A 14,326-nucleotide genomic window follows, 5' to 3' on the forward strand; every position below is an offset into this window, starting at 1 on the left:
AACTCAAATAATTTGTTCATCCCAAGTATCCAAGCCTCTGCATCTTCTGACTTCTTCACATATCCATCAAAAGTAGGTGGCTTCTCTTTCTTAAACTCATCTGGTAAGTATTCCTTATCATTCCTCCTGGTAGGATGATAGTGATGATGATCATGGTGTCTATCAGAACCAGAACCAGAACTAGAATAGTACATGTGCTCATCACCCCTCCTATCTAGATTGTCCAACAACCTACCATCTCTCACTGTGTCATATCTATTCGACATGTGTCTACCAGGAGACCTACTACCATATGCCCCATTAGTTCTATCCTCATGTCCAAAGTGGCCCTTGTTTCTGCAAGTCTGACAAACTCTAAAGAAGTATAGCCTAATGAACTACACATATGCATGAACACATTTAGTCGAGCATAAGCGATCAATTCTTGTAATCAAACTACAATACTGATACATGTAATCAAACCTACAAGAATGTAGCCTAACATACAAGGATGTAAGTAGGCGACATAAAATCAACATGTAAGCGACATGTAATAATATGTAATGAGTCATATACTCATGACGATGCATTCCACAAAATCAGCATCAAATTATCCATGACAATCTTACTACAACCATAATCAATCATCAAGCAAATGCAACAAGCACCTGGAATGCAAGTGTAAGAGACACACAAGCAACTCACATGCATGGATGACAAAAACACATTGCCCATATAGTTAGAGGGGCGAACCATGCTCTGATACCACTCTATAAAACCCTCCTCCAACATCTACCCAAGTAACCAACCAACCGGTATAAACATGCAATGAGAAGCTAATATGATTGGATTCGACCTCCTATGTGACCTTAAGGAAGTGTAATCGATGGAGCACATCAACCAACCTATCCACATCAACATCGGAACCCTCAGGAGACATGTCAACCACTCAGACATTTTGTCCCTGGGTCCCAATAATGTTATGAACATCTTAAGCCTTAGTCGCTCTCATGTTATAGGCATGACAACGTTCGGAAACCCAAATTCACTCTCACAGGCTTGCCAGCCAGCATCCAGAGACCCAATTTGCCAATGTTATGCCAATGACCCTAGCATTTGAACCACTTTTTCAATCCCAGAGCCCAGGTCACTACCCATAATGGCATGATAACTTAGGAGCAGTAAAAGAATAGGGAAACAATGATGCAAAATCAATAAGTTAAACTAGACCTTAATCAGATCCCTACTAACCATGACAGACATTTTGGCAAACATGTTGCAAGCATGTAATCTATAGGTGTAACCAATAGAATTAAACATAGGGATCTTGTAATTATTTGAGAATCACTAAGAACCATTTTTCCCTCATGCCATTTTTTGCATTACCATATATTAGGCCATAGATACATTATCCATTCATTTACAAGAAAAAACATGCTAAGAGCCATGCATAGTTGTTGTCATAAAAAACACATATAACTAGCATAATAATAATAGAAATACTCATGAAAGTACAAACATATAAACCATGTATAATCCATCAAAATTATCATAGAAATACAAGGAGAAATAACCTTTAATTAATGATGCAAGAACCAAACCCATGATGGGACTTCGACATTCCACTCGACCATAAAATGGTTGAGCCAAATCTCTCTTTAGCTATTCACCCCTGTGCCATATTCCAAGCATGAATGTGGGAATCAAACCAAAAGAACTAACCAGGGCATAGCGAGGCTAAACCACCTCACCCTCATAATAGAAACCAAACTTTATTATAATCCATCCCGATCACTAGGCCAACAAAATGAATACATCATAACTGGCTTTACCGTGATGTCCACCTGATCACTAGGCCAAACAAGCATGGATTCCACTAGGTTTCTGCACCTACAATGTGAGGAATTTTCCTGTCTCCTAGTCTCTCATGTTTTACCGCAATCCAAGCCATGGTCACTAGGCCCTAAACCGAGACCCACTCTCCACACTTTACCTCATATCCAAAACCCAAGATTAATAGGCCCAATGGAGAGAAAACCACCTCTTGGCTTTACCCTATATCATATCATTCACTGGCAAGGATTCCTAAGCCCAACGAGGCAGCACAATATTATCTTTTCCACAACCCACAGTCTGGCTCAAGAGTCACTAGGCTAGTGGCTTTACCGTGATTCATAGTTTGGTTCAGGGACCACTAGGCCATGTGCTCTATCATTCGGAGATCAACCCCACTCAGCATCGAATCCATCTGACAATCCAACTCAACTAAAACATGAGAACCCCATCCCAACATGGCTATCCGGAAATGGCAAGGCTAGGCTAGTAACATTGCTACACTTGGAAAACCCCATGCCATAATAGCAAAAGAACCACATGCAATACCATGCATGCCAAATCTAGCAAGGAAAATACACATGCAAAGCAATACCTCCAATGAATCTTGTTGTAGCTTCTTGATCCTACCTTTCCCTGCTTGATCTTCATTTCCTCTTGCCTTCTTTGCTTTTCTTATTCCAATGCCAAAATACTGCAAGAAAACTCTAAGTGTCCAAGAGTGAGAGAGAGAGAGAGAGAATAATGAGAGAGCTCCAAAAATCAACTGACAAAAATGTTACCAACTAATCCTCAGAAGCCTTTTTATGAGTGAGTCCTCTATTTTCTTCAGTTTCCATTATTTTCCTTCAATTTCCTCCTCACATGCAAACTGTGACCTTTCACCTCGATTTTCTCCTAATTTCCATTATTTTCATAAATAAATGTGCCAAAAATGTCATTTTTCCTTTCCAAATCATTAGCCATTTCCTTTTCCAATTTCCTTAGCTATATTAAACCAAATGAACACCCCCTAGGATGTCTTGCCCAATATTTTTCTTGGAATAAGTGTCCCATCAACCGTGGTTATTATTTTTTCCTTTATTAACTTTTATTACATGGAATTTTCACCAGGTTTGTTACACTATTTCCCTCCTTTATACCTTTGGGATGGGGCCTCTGGAACACATCATCCTGATGCTCTTACTTTTTCGTTCCTCTTATACCTCTGGGGTAAGGACCTTCGAGACACGTCATCCTGATACCTACCATATTGGCGACTCTTCCTGGCTGCTCCCACTTGGATTCTGGAAAGGGACTCTTGTGTTTACATGGGGCAGTGGGACACACCTCTCAATGCCCACGCTTCTGGTTGGTCCATGGGTTTATAGAGTCATTCCACACTATGTTGAGTCATCCCCACACCACATCATCTCGTTCTTCGAAACAGGTTTCCCTTTTTGGCTCATGGGAATTCGCCTCAAGGATTAGCTGTCATATGGGCTCCATCATGGCCAATGGGAATTTTCCCCACCTCCAATTTGTAAGCCCTAATGACCCAAAGCCCTATCATCCCTTCCATTCCTTAGGGTTACAAACAAAAAGTCCTGAGATATGGCGTCAAGGATGAGTTATTATGTGGGCTCCCTCCTAACCAATTTGAATCCTCCCTACCTTTGACTTGTGAGCCCAACTAGCCCGATGCCCTATCAACCTTGCCATCCCTTTGCAATGCCAAAAAATGACTATCTAGGATATGGACTCCGGGCCATGTGGCTCTGTGGCCCGTGTTTCCACACAATCCTTGCTTCCAATTAGTCCACATCATGGCAGCACCACGACATCTCACTACTAGTCACCGCACTTCCTTTCTCACGCACTCTTGAGAATACTTTGGGCTTGTCTCGATGGCTAATTGGCCAGGTGGGTCTACCCCAAAAAATAGCGTGACTGTCAGGCTCATGTATCTGCCATCATGGCTTGGCCTACATCACCCCACCTATTCCTTTGCACTGCCAATCAAAGTTTCTAGGATGCGACATCTGGGCCACATTACCCTCCTTTCGCCCAATAACGATAAGGTGAATTTGAGCGCACCAATCAAGAGCTTCCACAACTAGGTTTTTCCTCAAACCAATCACATCAATTTATCCACTCAAAATATAATATTAAGTTCGTATGTAAGTTCACCACAACACTACTCTATGCAAACTTCACCATTCAAGCATGGATTTACTTAGGGATCAATAACCATGGTGTTGCAACCACCTGGACTCATGTGAGAACTCCACCATGGCTACTACAGTTTGCTAAAGATCTTAATGATGCCACCCCTCCTGAGTTTATGACATGATTTCTCCTCCCAAGTCTACGAGAGTTGCAGGTACCAAAATGGCAACACAAATATTTGCAGTCTACAAATATTTGCACACCAAGGAGCACCCTCGGCCTTGTAGTGTCAGTACAGATGATACTATGAAGCTTATGGAAGACCTCTAGGACTGATAAAAATGCAAGGATGAGAAGCCCTTAATGTGGAGTCATAAGCTATTAAGTTAATAGAGGGAATAATCCTCAGTGTTGACACAATGCCACATGAACTATAATGTGGGCTTGTAGCCAATACACACACACACACACACACACACACACACACACACCCTGTCAATCAGGTTGTCTTCAATGTAACCATCAAACTGTAATGAAATATTTATATCAATCATTGTCATGCTTTATTTTGGACCCTTATGGACCCTTTCAATGCCTTTATTCCTTGTTCATTATGTTATTTATGGTGTGCCATTAACAACACAGTCAAGCGTTTCACAAAACACATAATTCAATATAGAAAAGAAAATGCATGTTCATCACATTCATAAGCATCATTTCAATCTAGTAATATAAACACACATTCATTAGAATTTCAAATGCATAAGAACACTTATCTTAGAATGTTTTGGGTAACTGAGTCTGGGACAAGGACTCACCACCCAACCATAGTCAGTTGTAGCCAAACTCACTTGTAGCAATCGCCCTCACACTAGATTCCAGAGACTTAGGGTCTTTCTCAAGGGATTGAAACACCAACCGCCAAATGAAACAAGGAATCTATAGGACCTTCTTCCTCTACCCACCAACTACTCAACAATTAAAGAATGCATAGGGAATCTAGAAGCCAGTTTCCCATTGGCATCCAATCAAAATACAGAAGGAATCCAGATCCTTCTTCTCCATACAAGTAGAGATAGGGAATCTAGAGGATAGTTTCCTCCTCCAAGAATGTTAAGGGAGTCTATAGAATCAAGTCTCCACCCAATAATGTCAAGGGAATCAAGAGAACAAGTCTCCACACTTCAAGCAAAAATAGTGGTTCCATCCACTTTGGGAATCCATAACCCACTGTAAAATAAACAACAAGAAGGCTTCATAGGTCCTCCCTCCAGGAATACAAGGAATAATCCTCCACCCCAGCCATCAAGGGAATCCAAAGAAATCCCATCTCCACCCTTTGGCTATACAAGGAATTTAGAGTCCATTGCTCCTCACTAAGGAGAGATGTTCTTCCAGTCAATCTTGCCAACCGAATTGAGATCAATGTATTTTCTTCTCTTCAACTTATCTCCTTGCTCTTTTCTTCTCTTATCTTCTCCAATGTTCTTTCTAAATGCATATTGAATGAATGAATGAGTGAACACTATAAATGAGGTCAAACCCCCTCTTCTTCCTTTATTGCCTGCACAGTCTTCCAGCTCCATTAATTCTTGTCCTTTTGCCTTGTAATGTTTCTTCAAGCAACATGGGCCTATATACTTCTCTTGCAACCCAATTTAATTCAAGTAACCATCTTATTAAAAGCACACTAGCTAGCCTTCAATGGTTGTCTAGAGCAGTGTAGTTTCCTACACAAGGAAACCTTTTACATCCCAAGCAAGAAACCTCCTTAGCTTTGGAATCTATCCCCCTTTGACATAGTCCATTTTAGTATAATTTTGTAAAAATATTTATTTTGTATTTTCATGAGGAAACCTGGGTTGGGGTTATCATAGTGGTGGTTATTAAATTCACATTTAGTGCATTGTTATTCGTTAAAAGTAACTAGTGGTTCCGAAAGGAGTTCCTTTCTAAAGACAAATGAAATAGGTGGGATTTTACATTGGCATCTTGGGTCTACCAGCATCTTACATGGTAGTATGCCTAATATTGTTAAAATTTTTGTAGTTAGAAGGACCATGCATCGCTATGAGAATATGGAGGTGAGATAGAAGGAAAGGAAATGCAACAATAGTAAGTGGTAGATAGATATCATAATTGTGTTGTTAAGATTTTCATATGCAGGCATCAATGCAAAAGGATCCCTATCTCTTTTTTTAGTAATTAAAATGATGTGAGAATGTATGTAATTAGAAAGAAAAAACCACATAAACCATATACACATGATTTACCCTGGAAAACCCTAGCCGAGGAAAAACCACCTAATAAAAAATATATTATAGCATTTAGGCTTATGTGATCCATATCAAGTTTATAGAGGAGAGTTTTCAGTAAAAATCACATCAAAATACATTTGTCAACGTGTTTCGAACCATCAAGTGTGGTTCATCGTCAGGACAAGATGACCAACACCATGGCCATAGCTAAGTGAGACATTCGCTCAACTCTAGCACATTTAATAGAGAATCCACAACCCTTTTAAATGATTTAATTAAATATAATACCATGCTCTCAATACCTTGGGTCACTTATATTAGGTACATGAAAACACCATTGTTAACCTAACAACCTTGACCCTTTCATCGAGTCAAGTTTACCTAATAATCCTCACTTTAATGATTTAATTAAATATAATACCATGCTCTCAATACCTTGGGTCACTTATATTAGGTACCTGAAAACACCATTGTTAACCTAACAACCTTGACCCTTTCATCGAGTCAAGTTTACCTAATAATCCTCACTTTAAACTTGTCATGGGAATTTTTTCGATTACACTCTAGAAAACATGCATTCTCTCTTCTCATATCCCCTAGGTCTACACCTAGAGTTTACCAACATGGGTACATATGCCTAACCAAGTCTCACAGTAGTATGCCCATTTACATGTACTTTACAAATTTCCATCTCCAAAGTTTTTTTTTTGTGAGCACTTTCTCACACCAAGTGCTTTTCTCATGTCACTTCATCACGACCAACATCCCAATATGGTAACTTCCTACATTGGATTTTGATTTTTCCTTTGCATCTACCTCTTGAACCAACAATCTTATGTCATCTTAGGGTGGGTCGTCCATGCATTTCTCTCAATCCCTTTACAAATTAAGCAAACACTAAAGTTATTTCTTCACCAAGTAGCATCTTGTCCTTTTCATCCCTTTGTTTGTCTCTAATATTGATTTGTATAATTTAAATGGTGCGAGAAAAAAATAATTATACACCAACATATAGATAAACCATGTACACATGATTTACCCTAGAAAACCCCTATTGAGGAAAAACCATCTAGCAATAGATGTATTATTATCCTTGACTTAAACACAACCAAGCCATCCAATACCCTGGATGCGTCGTCCAAGTGAGACCCATATTTCAATGGAGAATCATCAAATCTTTGAAAGAATATCATTAACATAAAATCCTTATTCTCTTATTGAATTAAATTTATCTAACTCTTTAACTTAATTTTTTTTTTTTATATACTTATCTCATAGGTGTGATTTAATTCGTATTGTTTATGAAGCATATATCATACTAAAATCCCATTAAGTCAATCTAGTCCACAAAATTTACCCCGATGTTGTGATATTGAATGAAACTTGTAAAAAGAAAGGACTTTTCCTCAAGTAATGACTTAAGAATAAATCATAAGAACTCCCTGTTTCATTGAATTATTATACCTTCCGCATGAAAGATATTAAGCATTAGATATTTCAATGACTCTATATTAATTTTCCTTTGACCAAAAATTTGTATAACTACACAATAATTTGACTTTATATATTAAATTTTATTATTATTTAATAATATTTAAATTTATTTTTCTGCGCATTGTTCGCATCTTATTTTGTAATCATGGCATGTTGTGGGGATTGTACTACAATTATTAATTACCCTGGCATTTGCAGTTCCCCAAATTGATCAGTACTCAAAATCTATAAGTCTCTAAAATGGATAATTCTAGAAGATCAGTCTCTTTTAGAGAGCTTGAAGTTGAAGAACAAGCTGAAGAAAGCCCATTAAGAGATATGTTTTCTTCATCATATAAAAGGGTTATAAATTCTACAGAACTTGAATATTTTGAAAGTCAGCCTGCACCTAAGTGGTGTCTACCCAGTATATCCTCGTCAGAAGTATATGCTGACTTATCTATGTTTCATCTTAAAGTTGTAACTAGAATATCTATCAAAGAAAGTATTAGTCAAATACAAGAGAACTCAGATTCTGTAAAAACACTTTCTCTTCTTGACACTAAGAAACTTCAGGCTCAAGCCAAAAGACTGGGAACCAAATATTTGCATCTAGGGTGCATAAGGGTAGGGATCAATCCCTTAGTCCATAGAGGACTGAATACTTTTGTTCTTGTTATAGTCAGAGATCTGACACATAACAAGTATTGAGATTCATTGATAGGAGGAATGTTTGCTCCATTATCAAATGGACCAATATACTTTGATTACTATCCGAACTTTTATATATATACATTTGATGAGCACATCAGGGATATTTTACAACTACAAATTCAAACAATAGGGTTTTATATCAAGAAAAAGAGAAATAATATTTCCATTCAAACTCGTGGTTGTTTTAGACATGCAAATACGCTCTATCCTACAGTTCTCCATGCTCCTAGCAAAGAATCCAAATCTAGTGTGGTTGTTCTAACAGATACCCAGAATCAAAAGATAGAACATCATATTATTAAATGGGAGGACCTAAGTTTCCCAGAACATTGGGTTGTTGATAACCCAAATCCTCCAACATTACAAAAGACTACTTCTACTAATATACAAGAAGGACCATCATCTGTTTTAGTATCCTTTCCTAGAATATCTACAATAGATCGCAGAAGAATTGATTTAGCTTGCAAAGCATCATCCATGTATATTGATCCACAAGTAGTATATACTGCCAGTTCTTTTACACCATCTGTAAATTGCCCTCATATAGATCTATTTGAATATGCCCAAAATGTAAATTTTTCATCCCTACAAGTCATTTGCCCAAGTTGTAATCAAAAGATAAATCTCAGTAGCCTTGCTGATTCTGTCATACATCAGAACCACCATCCAAGGACAAGAGTATCTCCTCCTACAACTTCTGTCACTCCGTGTCCAAATCCTAAGTGTTATGAAATACCTTTCCCTCATGATATTGATCATGTATTAATGATTCATGAGCTTCCATCTTTGGAAAATGAAGACCCCTGCCTCAAAGACATGTTTAGCAAAATGCATCCTACTGGTATGCCTCGCTATGGTCTAGGATATTTGGAACAACTTGATGAAATAATCCCTCAATCCAGATTTGACAACTTTGTGCCTTCTGATTGTAAAAATCCGTCAAAACCAGAAATGCACTAGTTCTTTTCGGTTATGGAAGGATGTAGGAAGCATACAATTGATCATCAATGGATGAAAAATATGCTTAATTGAGATTTATACACTCATCCTGAGGCTGAAAGTTTTGACCTTACCACTCCATACCCAGAAAAAATTAGATTATCCCATGAATGGAAAACATACATGCTGAAGAAAAATGTCTGGTTGTCTTTTTATGAATGGAAGAGGAAGCAAGAAAATATAGATGTACAGATGGAAGATGCTGAATCATCCTCAGTAACATTCTTGGACTGCCATAGATGGCAATAAAATTGAAACTCCTACCACCTTCCCTCCTTACAAAGGCATTGTATTACGAGAAGCACAGAACAGTGCTAAAGCCATTCCACTTGTCATAAAAATATGACAGTGACCTTGGCATTGATGGTAGGATACAGAAAGCCAGTGAACAGATAAAATGGACAAATACAACTGTTAAAGGGCTAGAAATGAATTGGGCAAAGTCTATTGAAGTTAAAAAATATTTTGACAGTATACAAGTCTCTGTAAATAGTGTTAACAGAACTCTGAATGATGTGAACTATTATACTACTCTATTGAAAGGTTTTGTTAAAGAATCCTTAACAATGATAGAATATGTTGAAAGGAAAGTAGATATGGGAAAACAATCTAGTCAGGAATCTATTGAAGAACTGTCTAAAAAATTTGATAAACTTCATATAGCCCCCAAAGAAAAACTAATTCCTGTTTTTTCTCTATTCAAGAGATATGTAAATATTCAGCGTCATGTTAAGCCTGTTGATAGATTTCCTTCTCTCTTCCCTAAAGAAATGGCCGAAGAAAAATCTGAGCCAATGACTATCTCCTCACAGTTTAAAGAAGTAGAGCAACCTGAAAGCTTAGAACCATGTTTGTTCCCTATCTATGAACCTCTCCATAGTCAATATACCAGGTATCTAGCACCTGATCACAGTGGAAAAGGGAAACTTCTAGAAACACATAACTTCCATCCTGAATCACACAAAGAATGGAATATTGATAATCTGAGTGTTGCTCAGATTCGACAAATGATAGTTCTTATGTTTACAGAATACAAGCTCATGTGCCTAAGGGGAAAAATGAAATAGAAGCTTGTAAATCTATTTTTCAGTGCTTTACTGGAACTTTGTTGAGGTGGTGGGAAATAGAGTCATCACCAGCAATAGTGGAAAAAATGGAAAATGAACTCTTGAAAGATGAAGCGAGAGATATCATTCATAATGTTGATGGAGATCCACAAAGCAATATGATTGGGGCACTAACTTCATTCATTTTAGAACATTGGTGTGGAGGAGAACTTGAACTTGCCAATAAGCATGAGATAATTCTCATGAATATCAAATGTAATGAAATGTCTCATTATGAAGATTTTCATAGAGAATGGATTCAAAGAATATATGAGGTTAAAGATAGCAAAAATCTCTTGTGGAAACAAATCTACTTAGCAGCATTGCCTTCAAAATTTGTAGATTATCTAAGACAACAAGATGCTTTTCAGTTTCCTTTTGAATCCTTTACTTGGGGAGAAATATACAGCGTCATAACAAACGTTCTAGTAAGTTTATGCACTAGTATGAAAGTTAATAAATCTCTGCAGAAGATGTCAAGATTACCAGACAACAAATCCATCTGTAACAAGTATGGTCTTCCTAATGATGACCCCATAGTAAAAATAAGAAAAGCTAAAAAGAAGGCCAAGAAAGAAAAAAGACAAGAATACAGAAAATATCCACAAAGGAAAAGAAAAGGGACCAAGAAAGGATACTTTAGATATGTGACAAAAACACATTACTATGAACCCAAGGATATTCATCTGCAGACACATAAGAAAGATCAATGGAATAAATTGATTTGTTTGCTCTGTGGCCAAACTGGACATACCTCCAGTTGTTGTCCTTTATCAAAAGAATCTAAGAGAAACAGAGGAAAGAAATCCTTTGAATCTACAAAGAAGAAAATGACAGTAAAAACAAAAGGGATGGTGCCAACCCTATGTTATAAATGTGGTTCTAACAATCACAAATCTGATAATTGTCCAAACATATCATTTAGAGAACAGATACAACAATGAAAACTCTATTCAACATCTGAATCCTCTAAAATTTCTTCTTCAGAATGCTCTGATGAAGAACTAAACATGCACATGAATGAATGTGACTGCACTGATTTAGAAAACTGTCAGTGTGAATCAAGCATCGAATCGGAAATCTCATTTGGTGAAGACCATGTTTCTCAGCCAAAGGAGAAGGTTCTCATGGCACAAATCATGGATGATGCAAAAACAAAGCTACTTGCCCAGATCAGAACATTGGGAGAATGAGAAATGAAGGAAAATTTACTAGAAACTTTTCTAAGCACAATGCACAAAAATCAGGGGAGCAGTAGCAAGACTGCCTCTAAAACTGAACCAAAGGCATTATTCATCGATGCCTCATTTGAAAGAAATACAAAATATTTCCAAAGAAGCCAACAGAACTCAAAGACCAGAGCCCTCACATTAGGAGAAGTCAGCTAAGAGATTCATCATCTCAAAAAAGAGATTGTCTCTATAAAAGCACAAGTCTCTGAGTTAGAAAAAGGGAAGAAAACTGAGGATGCATATGATGAACACTACACTAACCCAAATACTGAAATATTTGAAGGAAAAAAGGATGATACTATAATATTCACCGACATGAGAGTAATGTCTATCCAGTATCAACAACATCATGTTATGCTAGATATCTGTATAAATGGTGAAATATTTTCCCTAAGAACACTTATTGACTCCGGGGCAGATGTTAATATTCTAAATTCAAAAATAGTACTTGCAAAGTACTGGGTGAAATCATTTAGACAAGTGATTGGGTTAGGAAACAAAGATATATTGTATGAAGTCCCTCAGGCCACTATTTGATTTAAAGATCATTGCATCAAATTAAAATTTGGTGTTGCAGACATTCCTGTTGACTGTATTTTGGGGAATGTATTTTTAATAGCTGTGGAGCCACATGGATCGGCTATATTGAAAAATGGCAAGGCTGGTTATTTTATATATGTACCAAGCTCAGACGGAAAATTACAAACAATCAAGCTACCCTTTGTCTCTACTCCCAGAGTGTCTACTATGGTACAAACAATAAAGCAGATCGAAAAGGCAAAAAATAAAATTGAAGAGCTCAAGGAGCTAAAGACCACCATAAAGATAGGAGACTATCTTCAGATTCCTATAATTAAACAAAGGATCTCAACTCTGAGATCACAGATAGAAAAAGAATGTTGTGCTGAAGAACCAAATGCATTTTGGCATAGAAAACAACACTGTGTAAAATTGCCCTACAAAGATAAGTATGAAGGGAAACCGTGAAAGAGTAGAGAAATCCCTATGAACAAAGAATATAGAGATCTCTGTCAAAAAGAGATACAAAGCCTCTTGGAAAGAAGATTGATTAGAGAATCCAACAGTCCTTGGAACTGTTATGGTTTTTATGTTAATAAACATTCAGAACAGTTAAGAGCTATCCCAAGACTGGTCATAAACTATAAACCTCTGAGTATTGTCCTCTCAAATGATACTTACCCCATTCCTCACAAAGGAAATCTTTTAGCAAGAATAGCAGGGGCTAAAGTATTTTCTAAGTTTGATATGAAATCAGGATTTTGGCAGGTGGCAATTAATGAAGATGATAAGTTTAAGATCGCTTTCAGTGTCCCAGCAGGACACTATGAATGGAACGTCATGCCTTTCAGACTAAAGCAAGCCCCCTCCAAATTCCAGAAGGTTATGGATAATAATTTCAAGCCATATTTTGATTGGTTACTAGTATACATTGATGATATACTTATATTTTCTAAAAACGTCCATGATCACTTTAAACATATCCAGAAATTTGTACAACTTGTCAAAACCAATGGATTGGTTCTTAGCAAGAAAAAGATTGAATTATTTCAGACAAGTATCAAGTTTCTTGTCCATACAATTAAAAATGGGTAGATCACTCTGCAAAAACATGCTCTAGAATTTGCTGATAAATTTCCAGATATTATCACTGACAAAACTCAATTACAGAGATTCTTGGGATGTTTAAACTATGTAAGCAAATTTTACAAAGATTGTGCCAAAGATAGATTATTACTCAGCAGAAGGCTGCAAAAACATCTAGAACCTTGGTCTCAGGCCCACACTAAAGCTCTCAGAAGAATTAAAATGAAGGTAAAAACTCTTCCTATTCTTCATATCATTGATGTAGATTCTTTCAAAATTGTTGAAACAGATGCCAGCAATGAACTGTGGAGAGGAATTTTGAAGCAAAAGAAAGAAGGAAAAGAACAAATAGTTCAGTTTGTCTCAGGGACTTGGAGCCCACCTAAGAAAAACTATTCTACTATAGAAAAAGAGGTCAAAGCAGCATGGGACTGCATTGATAAATTTGATATCCACCTGATACACAAAAAGTTTCTCTTAAGAGAAGATGCCTCTGCACTAAAGAAAGTCCTTAGTAAAGCTATAAAGAAAGCAGGAGAAACTAAGTTCTCAAGGTAGCAGGCTCTATTTGCAAATTTCGACTTTGAAGTCGAACACATCAAAGGTGAATATAATTGTCTCCCTGACTTCCTAACCAAAGAATATTTAAATTAGAAAGACACTGGCATGGTGATAGTAACAGAATGGGACCCTTCCCAACATACAGAGACTCTGAGAAGTATTTCTGAAACATAGGACTGGAAAGAATATTGTTCCAAATGGAAACCAACATGGCAGCTAAGAAGCACAAAAGTTCTCAATGCAAATTTGCAACCTCATTCAGATATTCAACACTTAGTACTTGAAAGGAAAGTCTACCCCAAAGGTAGCAAATGGATACATGGTGTATCAGAGGAGTATGATGGCCACACATTTGGCTAAAGAATCCCTAAGCCAAAATTTTAGAGAGATCATTGTGATCTGGATAGAAGGAAGCAAC

This window comes from Pinus tabuliformis, chromosome Q (genome assembly GCF_031772625.1).
Source record: "Pinus tabuliformis cultivar Carrire ecotype Pingquan chromosome Q, CPIR1, whole genome shotgun sequence".
Lineage (NCBI taxonomy): Eukaryota > Viridiplantae > Streptophyta > Pinopsida > Pinales > Pinaceae > Pinus > Pinus tabuliformis.